This window comes from Pipistrellus hanaki (genome assembly GCF_964339955.1).
Source record: "Pipistrellus hanaki genome assembly, chromosome: 5".
Classification (NCBI taxonomy): domain Eukaryota; kingdom Metazoa; phylum Chordata; class Mammalia; order Chiroptera; family Vespertilionidae; genus Pipistrellus; species Pipistrellus hanaki.
Window position 1 is genome coordinate 45,847,962 of NC_140507.1, and position 13,334 is coordinate 45,861,295.

The 13,334-nt window shown below is 37.2% G+C and overlaps 1 protein-coding gene across 7 annotated transcripts in view; it reads right to left on the reverse strand.

Annotated features, from left to right (window-relative positions):
* INPP4B (inositol polyphosphate-4-phosphatase type II B) overlaps positions 1 to 13,334 on the reverse strand; it is a 561,675-nt gene that overhangs the window by 297,060 nt on the left and 251,281 nt on the right. For all 7 annotated transcript variants that reach the window (XM_084884243.1, XM_084884241.1, XM_084884242.1 and 4 more), the window contains one exon: positions 8,213 to 8,274. The gene's annotated coding sequence lies outside the window, so the exon portion shown is untranslated. The remainder of the gene's footprint in view (positions 1 to 8,212; positions 8,275 to 13,334) is intronic.

The following is a 13,334-nucleotide window of genomic DNA, read 5'->3' on the forward strand; positions in this document are numbered from 1 at the left end:
TGAAGAGACTTTGTAAGGAATCGGGGTCATCCCATGTAGGCTATGAGAACACCCAGGCCCAGAAATGGGACAGGAGAGCTCCTTGTAGCCAGCTTGCTAATGGCCCCACGGGGATGAAAGAGGAGATTTGTGTTCTGAGGTGGGCTTTGTGCCCTTCCCTTCAGCGTGACCCTCTTGAGTGCTTCCCCTATGTTGCCCAAAGGATGAATGAAAAGGGGATGTTTCAGAAAAGACAGATGTCTCATGGAAACTTTTCTATAAATACTTCTTTCGATACATTGGGTTTTGTTTACTTAGGAAAACTTTGTAAAACCTTATCTCAAGCCCCAAATCTATTTTAAAAAACAAAAATTGCTATCAAAAAGCAAAGTTTTTAAAAGCTAGTACAAAAGGGTTAAATAGCAATTTACTAGATGTTTGAGCACTTTTTTAATGGCCTTTACTGTCATTTGAAAAATGAAGTTAAAGACAGGAGTTTATTGTCTACCCTTAAGATAACAGGGTTGTTTTTCTGATAATTTCATTTAGCAAGGGCCTATTCCATACACAATGACTCCAATCTCAAGCCTAGCTTGAGAAGCAGAGATGTATAGGGAGTGTTTTAATTTGGTGGAAGGTTGATTTTTTTTTTTTTTTTTTTACTAAATAAGAGTGCTCTGAGGAAGTGCTGCCTCAGCAACGTCAAAGATTCAAAAACCTTAAGAACACTGTCACCCACGTATCCAAGGCCTGTTAAATACCATGTGCTCAAACAAAACTGAAACCGAAGCTGATTATATCCTCGGGGCATTTCTAATACAGACATCACCTATTAATCCTCAGACTGATTGAATTCCTTATGATGATACATTTCAGGTTCAAATTAGTAGGAACTAAATTATCTATAGTTTCTGATGATTAATGGCTCATTTTCTTTTGAAATTTGAAATTTCAAAGGAAGACAGATAATGAGTTTAATTAAAATTTTATCTTCTGCCTTTTATTATGACAGGCAAGAATAAACGTATATATGTGATTATTCTAATTTCACTTTAGCTCTCAGAGTGAAGTTCACAGAGTGCCTGAAGTTCTCTACAAAGAATATAATATGCCATAGCTAAGTTTTCTCGGTCATACTGTCTATGAGTTTTATTTTTCACTACCAGAAGTTTCCTTAAACTCTAATATGCACCCACTTACACATTCTACCTTAAAATATTATCCAATAACATTGCACTACAGTGTAAGAACAAACAGTAAGTAATAAAAAAAAAATTCAATTCTTAAATTTGAATTGGGCGCAATATCTACAAAAAGAATAAGCCTGATCAGTGGAGTTCCAAGCCATTGTTCCATTTGCAAACTCTTCTAGCATTTCTCTGTGCCTCTCATGGGAACTAGAGAAAAGCATGGATTTTTGTTTGTTTGTTTGGTTGGTTTTTTTATGTGTTTTTTAAATATTGATTTCATAAAGAAAGGGAGAGGAAGGGAAGGATGGAAACATCAATGATGAGAGAGAATCAAGCATGGATTATTTTAATAAGTATTCTCTGTAATCTGGGCTGACATTGGGTGATCATGGGAGTATAAAAAGGATTGCTATTGAGGCAGTATGGTATTCAAACTCAGCTTTTATCTGAAAAGTATGTTATTAATTTATGCCTAAATACTGAATAGGACAACCCATGTGGACTTTCTTCCTTTGTTTCCCATTTTCTCAATCTCAAGCTGTGGCTTCCCAACGTTTAGGATTGTTTTGATTCCAGGTGTAAGGAGAAGTAAGAAAAGGAAAAACCGTAATCATCAATTCATGGAACTTGTACTTATTGAGCATCTACTATACAGGATGTACTATTGTAAATAAAAATGTTTCCTTATATATCTTGTTATTGCCAAAATACTAATTTTCAATGGTTAAATAGCACCACCAAGGTAACACCCACACCCCCACACCCTTCTCTCCTGCCTGCTTCCCACCCTTAACCCCCACCTCCCACCACCCCACTAATTTTAGCACTTACTCCCTGACTTTTTTCCCTTTAGTGAACTACTTTGAGAATTTCTCCACCAGGTTTTGTTCCCTTGTCTGGAAACTTAATAAATGTGGTTTTGTTGGACAATTTCTTATTGCCGTTCTGTTCTGGGTCTTTCTTTTATCATTTAACTCAATGTTAGCTTAGTATGCACATCTGAGTCCCTCTCACAAGCACTTATTATTACAGTAATTTAGCGTGAGAGAGGTGATATAGCGAAATGGCTAAGAGGCCTATTATGAATCCAGGCAGCTGAGGCTCTTCCACTTATGCTGGAACATTGGGCAATTTACTTAACCATACTGTCCCTTGGTTTCCTCATCACAAATGGAGCCTATGCTAATATCTGCCTAATTAATTGTGAAGAGGAATAAATGGGCATATGAAAAGTTTTCAGGTGTTCCATCTTTTAGCAGAAATGGAGCAAAGCAACTAAACGCTATATCTCCCATTGATTTGAGTACACACACACACACACACACACACACACACACACGCTACCTGAAGATTTTGAAAAATAAGCAAAAGCAGGAGAATCATGAGGAGCTAAAACTTGAAGAAATTTTAAACCACATGAGGGTGAGTTTTTCATTTTTTCTCTCTGTTTTTCTTGTGGTTTTGACCTGAAAGCAGACCCTAGTTTTTCATTTTTGTTTTGTTTTGTGTTTTTTTTTTTTTTTACATGGCCATCAAAGTCTGACAGATGTAAAAGGGTTAAAATCATGCAATTATTTTCAGAACATAATGGTGAACCTTAAGCATATTAGGGTAGGCAAAGGAGCCAGACTCAAAGGGTACATCCTGTGTGATCCAACCTGCATGGCATTAGGAGAAGGTGAATTACAGAAACAGAGAGCAGATCAGTGGTGTCTGGTGACTGGAGGAGCATAGCAGACATTGCCCATAAGGGGGAAGAACATGAAAGAATTTGGGAGGATGAAGTGTTCTGGACTTTGATTATGATAGAGAATACATGATTGTTTCCATTTGTCAAAAATTCTAGAACTGGCCGAAACCGGTTTGGCTCAGTGGTAGAGTGTCAGTCTGCGGACTGAAAGGTCCCAGGTTCGATTCCGGTCAAGGGCATGTACACTGGTTACGGGCACATCCCCGGTAGGGGGTGTGCAGGAGGCAGCTGGTCGATGTTTCTCTCTCATCGACGTTTCTAACTCTCTCTCCCTTCCTCTCTGTAAAATATCAATAAAATATTTTTTAAAAATTCTAGAACTGTACATCAAAATATGTGAATTTCACAGTGTAGATTCTAGATAGTAAATGTAAAACAAAAATATTAGAAGATATAGCACATTGTTAGTAAATATAACTAGCATTATTAATATTAATATTTACTATTATTAGACATGGCTAGACTAATGGAAAAGTACCCTAAAAGAGGTACAATTGGACTGCTTTGATAATAACTAATGTGACTTAATCAAGAGGAATGCAGAGACATAAAAGGAAGCAAAAAAGAAATCTGCTCCATGAAAGACTAAGCAGAATAAATTGGGAAAGAAATATTAATTTATAGGGGCTAAGAATGCAAATTACTAAAATAAATCATCACTGGAGGATATGATTCCATTAAATTTTAGATAGAGGAAAAGAGAGAAAAAAACATGGATGCGAGAGAGAAACATTGATTGGCTGCCTAATGAATGTGCTGCAATTGGATAGTGAACCCACAAGCAAGGCATGTGTCCTGACCAGGAATCAAACTTGCATCCTTTTTTTGTGTACAGGATGATGCTCCAAAAAACTAAGCCACCAGGCCAGGACCCAAATTACTAATATTCAATTGATAATTTCAAGTTTGAGCCTAAGGGCATTGATACATATGGATCCCTTGGCCTTGTGGTTTGGAATAAGGAAGCAGTAGAACAGGTTCTATGGAGAGGCAGTGCCCAGCATGACCTGTGTATCCACATCATAAACCAGGGGAGGTACCTAAGGTTACAGGGAAAGGGATGCAGTGTGTTCTGGGAATTGAGCATCTAGACCACTGGTACAGAGCCAGGCTTCTGACTCAGAGACAAAGCAGCCAGAACTAAGGATACATTCAGAAAGTGAACTGGGCTCAGACAGTGGATGTGACTGCAGCCTGGTGTTCATGCCACCAGTAACCCAGACACCAGCATGGAAGAAAGCAGCACACTGTGCCAGATGTCCAATCCCATGGTGATTTTTTTTTTTAAATAAAGGTAACAGGATGGAGTAGAGGATAGAGGATAGAAGGAAATAGCCATTAATATAGGTGGCTGGGCTTTCACTGGCTCAGTGTCAGGAACATAGATGGAGAACAGGAATAGTACCTGAAAACAAAACAAACAAACAAAATCAAAGGGGATAAGATAATAATACCAGGAGATAACTGAAACCGCTTCAAGGAAGAGATGATATCTGTTCGGACTTTAAGAGATGTGTACTTTAAAATTTTGGAGATTGATTAAGGGAAGGGAAAAGAATGAAGGATGAAAACAAAAACAAAAAACAGTGGAAAAAATACTGAAAATGGAAGCAATGCAGGCAACAACAACAATTAGCCACCATGCAGAATAGACATAAATAACAGGAAATGAACTCATGTGATGGGAGCAGAGTATGCTGGAGAAGCAGCAGGAAGTGGGCGCACTATCGCCACATGAAATCATTCCTGCTTCAGATGTTAGAAGGGAGTTTGTAAACCAGGGAACATAACAAGCTGGGTGATCCAGCTTCCTGGTGCTGTTAGTTCACAGCTCCATTCAATTAAACAAATATAGTACTAATTGAGCAACTATCATGCCTAACAGCATATGAAGTGTTGTAATTCTGGTGCTATTAATTCACGCTCCATTCAATTAAACAAATATAGTGCTAATTGAGCAACTATCATGCCTAGCAGCATATGAAGTGTTGTAATTCATAAATAATATGTCACTATGCCCTTAAGTGGGGTTGACAATCTGGAGAGAGAATCCAAAATATCTACGAGGAAAAAAAAATAGCTTGAATACCAGGATTTGAGGTTTTTGCCTCCAAGGTACAGAATCAATAAGCACAGACTATTGCAAATAATAAACTCCAAAAGTTTATTATTTGCAATAGTCTGCGCTTAATATTATAATACTAAAGGCCTGGTGCTGAAAATTCATGCATTGGAGGGGGAGTCCCTCAGCCTGGCCTGCCTCCTCTCACAGTCCAGGAGCCCTCAGGGGCAGGAGGTGACCTGGCGATCAGCAGAAGGCGACACCCCATTACACTTCTGCTGCTGCTGCTTTCAGCAGTGCAAGCCTCAGTCAGCCCTGGTTACCTGAGCCTCAGACGGCCCTGGGTGGCTAGGCAGCCACCATCCAAGGATTGCCTGTGCCTTGAGCCGGCTCTGGGTGGCTGGGAGACTGAGGAGACTGGAGCACTCCAGAGGCAGGTGTATGGAGTGGCCAGGCCTGCCTTGCCGCACACCTGCTGCCCCAGCAGGGCTGAGGGGACTGGGCGCCACCACCATGTGGCTGTGGGCACCACCATCTTTGAGGGTGAGGCAGTCAATTAGCATGTTCCCTCCTTATTGACTATGGGCACAGCCATCTTTGTAATGGTGTGAGGTCAATTAGCATATTCCCTCTTTATTAGATAAGATATATCCTCAAATTTAGCTTTGTTTCTTTTTTACTTTCTTTGTTTCTTCTTTTCTAGACCTTCATATATCTAGATCTGCTACTACATACTGGTCAGTGTATCCTGTCAAAAGATAAATCAGAGAGAAACCACATTGCAAAATGGGATTTAGAAATTCTATTTTAGAGATGGGTTTATTGATATTGAGAATAATTAGAAAATTTGTACAGATAGGGAACAAGTTAAGGGGCTGGGATTTAACTCAGTCCTCAAAACTTTAAAAGCACTGTTTTTACACAGAGCAAAATATGACCCCTGAAAATTACAATGTATAGAGATTAAAAAGACTTGACATTTGGTTGAGAAAATTCTCCTGAAAGAGGAAGCAGTGAAAGTTCAATTTCTTGCCAGTTGGCCCTAGGGGCCAACTCATTTTTACATAGGTGATGATCCAATTTGGCTGGAATATTACCATTTCTATTTATCCCCTTATTTCTATGTTCCATGTTGGTCTTTTTGCTTTTTACTTTGTTTTTCTTTTTTAATCTATTTTCAGTTAAGATTTCTAATTATATTCCAAATTTGAAACACATCTCTAACAGAAAGCTAATGGCAAGAGTAGTAATTAAGAGACAGCTGTCTCCTGTCTTTCTGGGGATGAAACAGGCTTTTTTTTTTTTTTTTTTTTTTTCCCCCTCTCTCTCTCTAATTTATGAAATCCTAGGGAATTTTTCATGATTCTTTACTTATTTTTGAATAATAGTTAACTGAATTGATTTTAAATAGTCAATGTCCTTTCCATCACAGATGCTAAGCACCTTTCATCTGAAATAAGTGTAGGTTAACTCTTATATTCTGGGCCTTTATTGCTGCAAATACAAAATCTCCAAATTTCATATAAAATCAAATCATTCCCAGGTGCTACATAGGCATTATCCCAAGTCGTTTTTCTCACTTAAACTATTTTTAACTTACGAAAATTTTACAGATCAAGAAGAATCAGCCTTTTCAGTGGAAAGAAATGATTCAGAGCTGCTGAGATGTAAACAGTATTTTTTTTGTGTGTGTGGTTTTCCTTTGTTTAAGAGAACAAATATTACTAATATTGATATTGAAAATTACTTAGTAAGCTCTTACTCTAGTGCTCCTTATTGGTACTTAAGGCTCTATTGTCATATGTAAAGTATAACCAGACTTTGAAGCAATTCACCATATAATTCAGGTCATGAAAAATCTTCTGCCTGAAAAGCTAAACTATTGAAGCAAACGGACTTTTTGTGGCTTGAATTATCTAGATTCTAGAAAATTATTCTTGTAATTTAATATGCAGAGCCATAAAATAAGTCAATTACTTTAAAGCAGGTCAGCCTCAACAGTATAAGGAACCTGTTAAAGCACATAGTTCCAAGAAAGAAACTTTTTAAATATTTCCTAGTTAACCTGGCAATAACTTTGTGAACTCTCAAGTAAAATTATGGTTCATACACATATGTATACCTATATCATATATGTATTTATTTTAGAACTTCCCAGAAACTATAATATGTTAATGTGCATTTAAAGCTCATGAGAGTGTAACAGTATTCAGAGATTTTCAAACTTTCTTGACCCCAAACCATTTTATGCAGAACACATCATGGAATCAGTGTCCAGAGGAATGAACACATTTGAGAACCTCTTTGCAGAATAATAACACATATACACTATTCTTTGGAAGAGGATGAAAGAAGTTAAGGTTGGGTGATATATTTAAAAGCATCTATATTCTGGGGACCAGTAGAGAAGACCAGATAACACTGCACTGAAATGCCAAAGGCAGGAAGTGGCCAGGCAGAGCTGGTCCCTTATCATGGCCGTTAAGGCCCTATGCTTAGGCCAGTTCCCATATTCATATTCATCCTATTTTCCACGCAGTTTCCTCCTATGTCTCTCTCTACCTCTGAGACTTTGCTACAGCTACGTTCCCCTTTTTTTCAATCACTTTATTTATTCAATGCTGTTTCATTTGCCTAGGACTCTCTTCCTCACACTTCAACTCTTAGATCAATGTCATCTTCCCGAAAAATACTGTGTGTAGCCAGTCCACAGTAGACTCCGCCCTTGCCACCCAATATGTTTTTCCCATAGAACTCTGCTATTTCTCCTCCCCAAATTAATCAGTTTTCACTCACACATTGATATCTACTTGTTTATTTCAAGTCACCTCCACTGTAAGCGCCAGCGGTCAGGACAGGACAAGACCCATCAGATGGGTCAGTTCTACAAAATCACCAAATATCTCATAGAGGACTATTCACCATCTAACAAGCCTTTAATAAACATGTGCTGATATAATAATAAGTAATAATAATTACTTAGTTAATTCCTTCACATTTATGTCTAATTTATGTCTAGGCCTAGCCTAACAAAAACCCTTGACATTAATTAATATATTCATGGAAATCAGTCCATCTTTAGAATATGGTCAGCCACCCATAACACATATTCTAGGACAACCAACTGGTATTTTTTGCAAAATATTTTTTAAATAATAGGGGCTATAAAATTGAATTAATCTTCCATCTAAATGAATATTATCTTTCAGTTACTAAGAATCACTCTTTTACCTGCTCTCTTGTATTCCTCAAATAGCTCCACTCTTCGATACTGCTTTGCTGATTTCAGAGCTCTGTGAAGGACAGAAGGACACAACGTTAGGGCCGGTGTTTCACTGGGAAGTTTCTTACAAAAGAATCTCTAGCTAACATATGTTGGTTATGCCCATTGTTCCAAACTTGAGGACTTACATCATCAGCATAAGATCCATGGAACAGGGCTAATTCTTTGCATTCCAAATGAACCCACTTCATTCAGTTCACAGAACACCTCCGGAAGAAATTATAGCTGACCCTTATTTGCTTCCATAAGCCGGCACTATTCTAAATTACATGGATTAACTCACTTACTCCTCATAACCACTGGAAAGGCCAGGGTCACCTCAGCAGTTACACGTTAGGCAAACCCTGCAGATTCCAAAGAAAGGCCTGCCATCCGCTCCCGGAAGATAAGCTCTGGAATAGTCTGCATGGTAGAGTTTTTGTATGCCTGAGGCTGTGGCCTATGCTGTTCCACTTTGACCAGATATATTTATGGTGAGTACCTGTGTTTTGCTTGGGGGAGCTGGAGCCTGAAGTTGGAATAGCTGAGGTCAACCATCTAGTGCTGTAAGCTTATGTGACTGATCCCTAATAAAACTACAAGTGACCCCCACTAAAACTCTAGAGACCAAAGCTCAGTTGAGCTTCTCTGAATGATCACAAGTCACTCATCTTCACAGGTATGGTTGCTGAGAGAATTAAGTATTGGGTCGGCAACTAAGTAATTGCGGGTTTCACACATACATGGCTTCAGTTGAATTTTTAGGTTTGCAGACGTAGTACAAATGTAAAACACATTTTGTATTTGATAGTTGGCTATTCAGCTGTTAATCAGTAAAAAAAGTTTTTTGATCTGTTTTGTAGTTTTTGTTTGGCGTTCGTTGAAAAATGGAAAATCAAAAGGAACATTTTTGTCATATTTTGCTTTTTTATTTCCGCAAGGGAAAAATGCATCACAAGCTCATAAAAAGTTATGTGCTGTTTATGGTGACGAAGCCTTAAAAGAACGGCAGTGTCAAAATTGGTTTGCCAAATTTCGTTCTGGTGATTTTTCACTCAAAGATGAAAGACGCTCTGGTCGTCCAGTTGAAGTTGATGACGCCCTAATCAAAGCAATAATCAATTCGGACTGTCACAGTACAACACGTGAGATTGCAGAGAAGCTTCATGTATCACATACATGCATTGAAAATCACTTAAAACAACTTGGCTATGTTCAAAAACTCGATACATGGGTTCCTCACGAACTGAAAGAATCACAGTTAACGCAACGCATTAGCAGCTGCGATTTGCTAAAGAAAAGTAATGAAAATGATCCATTTTTAAAACGACTGATAATTGGCGATGAAAAATGGGTTGTTTACAACAATATCAAGCGGAAAAGATCGTGGAGCAGGCCAGGTGAACCAACTCAAACAACATCAAAAGCTGATATTCATCAAAAGAAGGTTTTGTTATCAGTTTGGTGGGATTACAAAGGAATTGTCTACTTTGAACTCTTACCACCCAACCGAACGATCAATTCTGATGTCTACATTGAACAACTAACGAAATTAAACAATGCAGTTGAAGAAAAGCGGCCCGAATTGACAAATCGAAAAGGTGTTGTATTCCATCATGACAATGCAAGGCCACACACATCTTTGGTCACTCGGCAAAAATTAATGGAGCTTGGTTGGGATGTTTTGCCACATCCACCATATAGTCCTGACCTTGCACCATCTGATTACTTTTTGTTTCGATCTTTACAAAACTCCTTGAATGGTAAAAATTTCAATAATGATGATGATGTCAAATCGTACCTGATTCAGTTTTTTGCTAATAAAAACCAGAAGTTTTTTGAACGTGGGATTATGATGCTGCCTGAAAGATGGCAAAAGGTCATTGATCAAAATGGGCAATACATTAAATAATAAAGTTATTTAGTTCCATGAAAAAATTGTCTTTGATTTTCTTTAAAAAATCCGCAATTACTTAGCTGCCGACCCAATACATCCCCATGTAAGTCCACTGGGAAGGGACACCTAAGAGTTCGCAGCTGGGTTTTTACTTTATGTGTGTTTCTATTTGCTTATTTGAATCTGTTTTCTTTAGCTGTAATTTACAACCATGGCTATAAATACCACAGCTTTTCTGAATCATAGGAGCTCTTCCAGACAATCACCCAGCCTGAAGGAATCATGAGGTGTCAAGAGAGGAAGAAGGTTCTTTGAGGTGTCACAGGAAATAATTCAGAGACACACACACAACGTTGATGGTAAGATTAATTAAAGTGAAAGTACACTCCTGGAGAGAGAGCGAGCATGGGCAGCTTCAAAGAGCAGCTGTACAGCTCCCTGGGGTTATGCTCCTTTTATTCTCAGATGTAACATGGAATTAAATACAAATAAAATAGAACACAAAAAATAAAGAAAACTGTAACTGATTATTTGTGTATGTTTCTTGAAGAGATCAAATGTACTTCTGAAGCTTAAAATTTCTAAAAAAAGTTTAGAAAGAGCATGCCTGGCAGATTAGACTACATTAAAAAAAAATAAGTCAACCTGAGTTTTAAAAAAATGTTTCAACCAAAGCAGATTACAATTATTTATAACAAATGTAATACACCAAAAATCTACTCCATATAAATAATAACTACCAAAATATCAAAGCATACTTCACAACTTATTAATGAGGAAACTTATTAATGGACATAGGGGAAAATGTCCAACTTCATTAGTACTTAAGGAAGTTACCATTAAACAGTGATCGACAATATCTCATCTAACAGATTGGCCAAGAAGAAAAAATGTTCATGTTTGATGCCATTTTGATATTGCTCTGCGGGTCACTTTCTTACAACTCCTAAGAGCTCTAAAGTATTCCTACTCTTTCCCAGAAAATCTAGGAAGCATTCTCACCACACATTATTTACACAAGGTGCCCATTTCAGGCACATCCCAGTTTAACAGCCTCAAATATTAATAATGGGATCATGGGTACCATGCCCAGGACGTAGGAGGAATGCAATGAATGTGTTAAATATATCAATGAATTAATGAGCTTATTTTTTCATTACTAAAGTAAACTACAGTATGGTAGTCTTCTCAAAAAATGTCTTCATACCCTTTGATCTAAGATTACTATGCCAATTCTGAGATTCTATTCTAGGGAAGTAATGTTAACTATATTTTTTTAAAGTTCTATACATAAAGAATTAGTACAATAGATTACTTAAAATGGCAAAAATATAAAGATTAAATATAACAGAGAAAGTTTTGAAAATATTGTTATAACAATTTAGTGAAATATTATGTCAGCATTAAAAAGAAGAGCTTAAAGTTCCTATTTTTAAAGGCTTATTCCAAAATGTTAAATGTGAAAAGCAGGATTTAAAGTTGTATATTTGATATATAATAGGCATAGCATGGTGGTTAAGACTCAGCATAAAATCTCACCTTCACTAATACTTAACTATATCTCTATGAACAAGTTACTTAGTCTTCTTAAACCTCAGATTGCTTGTTTATAAAATGGATAGTAACAATATTACCTATATTAAAATGCTATTTTCATTAAAAATCAAATTAGATGATTCAAAGTGTTAAGAGTACCTATCATATAAGTATTCAGTAATTGCAGTTATAGTTGATATTTAAACTATTAAACAGAAATAAAACCTATGCATTTCAGATAGTCTAGATACTACTATATCAATGTGTGGGCAGTAGTCTTTGGTTGGTAGATTTCTAGCTTTTTGGAGCCTTTGGAACACATCCCCTATGTTTGGAAAATATCCCACCTTACAAGTTTACACATCACTAGGATGGACGCCAGAAATCAACTTCTCATTCTTCATTACATGTTAAGAGCCTAAGTTATCCTGAAGAGGTGTATGTTGAGAATGTTTGGTTGGAAGTGAAAGGCCTGGACTTTTCTGATAAGATAATGTTGTACAAGGCTTCAATTCAAAAGCACATGCTTCTCAGAATCTCTCTGACAACCCATTCCAAAAGCTGCCATCTTTGCTAGCTCCCAGAGGCATTGGAGGCACAGTATGCAGCATCAGGCCCACATCAGCAGTTGGGCGGTGGCACCTGTGCCAGCATCAGTAACTGGGTGTGTATGCTGGAGTGGTGCTCAGATGTGTGTGGTTACACTTGGAGCTCCTGAGCCAGTGGATGGGTTGCCTCCAAGTCTGAGCTCCTGGTCATTAAGACTTTAATGGATTCTATGCACTTTTGCCTTTAGCAGCCCTTTTCTCCATAACACACACACACACACACACACACACACACACACACACACACACACAGTGGTATATGTGCATATAAATAGAGTTTATAACTGCATTAATATAAAGATGGATATAACAATATTGTGTAATGAAATTTTTCACCCCAATATTTTTTTCTTCAGTACTTAAAAGAAATGAAAACATTTTCATGGACCCCTAAAGGCATTGCAGGTCATTGGCATTTTGTCCAATGTGCCTGATAGAAAAGTTGGCCCAATGTAATGCTTTTAGATTAATTCCTTTTCTCTTTCAACCAGCTTGAGTCTATTCTGTTTGCAGCTATGAACACTGATGGTACAGATAGCAAAATCAGTGAAATCTTTACTTTTAAAACTTTTCAAATTTCTCCAATGCTTAAAAAAAAAAGCATTACTTATGAAAGGAAAGATAAAACACTAAAAATATCTGACTGGTGAATATCATCACCAATTTATAGCATTAAATGACATTTTACATGTATATCTCAAAATCTCAAGCCAGAAGGGGACTGCAAAGATCATTGTGATCAATTACCAGTCATTTGAATCATCTATAGTTTATATCCTGACCAAATTGTCACGTTCGGCAATACTAAGCTCAGTAGTTCACTATCTTAGGGAAAAAATGAGATATTCTATATCTTCATAGCTTTGACTGCTAGAAAGTTATTCCTTAATACTAAGTCCAAGTACCTATTTCTAAACTTTCTTTTTCCTCCCTGTATCTGCAACATCTGGTATTTTTCATGCTCCCATTTTAGATATCCAATATCAGTGCCTTGGAATCATTGCATTGCAACTCAATTCAAAAGACCTCTATATCTATTCCACATACTTG